Raw genomic sequence first — 587 nt, 5'->3', positions numbered from 1 at the left:
TTGCCATCGGCTGTGCACTGCTGCAAGCAGACGCCGAGGGGCGAGATCGGGTTATCGCATTCGAATCTCGACAGCTCAAAGCTACAGGAAAGAAGTAACCAGTTCACGACAAAGAGCTACTTTTGAAGAAGTATGAACTTGCCAAGTTCAGGGTCCATCTGCTAGGATCCAAGCCGTTTTAGATCTATACACATCATGCTTCGTCGCGCACTGCGACTCAGTCACCCCACCTCTCGCAGAAGATGGCTAGATGGCTATTCTTCTTCGCGGAATATAACTTCGAGGTGATGTATAAGCCGGGAAAGCAGAATGTTTTGGCTGACGCGTTGTCACGCAGACCGGACAATGAGCTTGTTCATGTTACAACTGTAACGTCGTCTGTGACAGATTTGATCTGCACCGCGTATGCGGTTGATGAATGTGTGTAGCGTTGCTACGGGCTCTAGGGATCAAGGAGTTTGGAAACTCGGAAAAGAAATTGTCACCAAGCCTGCGTGCACGATTGCACCGATACTCGTGAAATAACGGCTTGCTATATTATAGCACCGATTAAATGGATATACCACAAATTTTGGTCTTCATGATGA

This window comes from Plasmopara halstedii (assembly GCF_900000015.1).
Source record: "Plasmopara halstedii genome assembly, contig: Scaffold_3120, whole genome shotgun sequence".
Lineage (NCBI taxonomy): Eukaryota > Oomycota > Peronosporomycetes > Peronosporales > Peronosporaceae > Plasmopara > Plasmopara halstedii.
The sequence above is the reverse complement of the archived record's forward strand: the minus strand, read 5'-3'. Positions refer to the sequence as shown.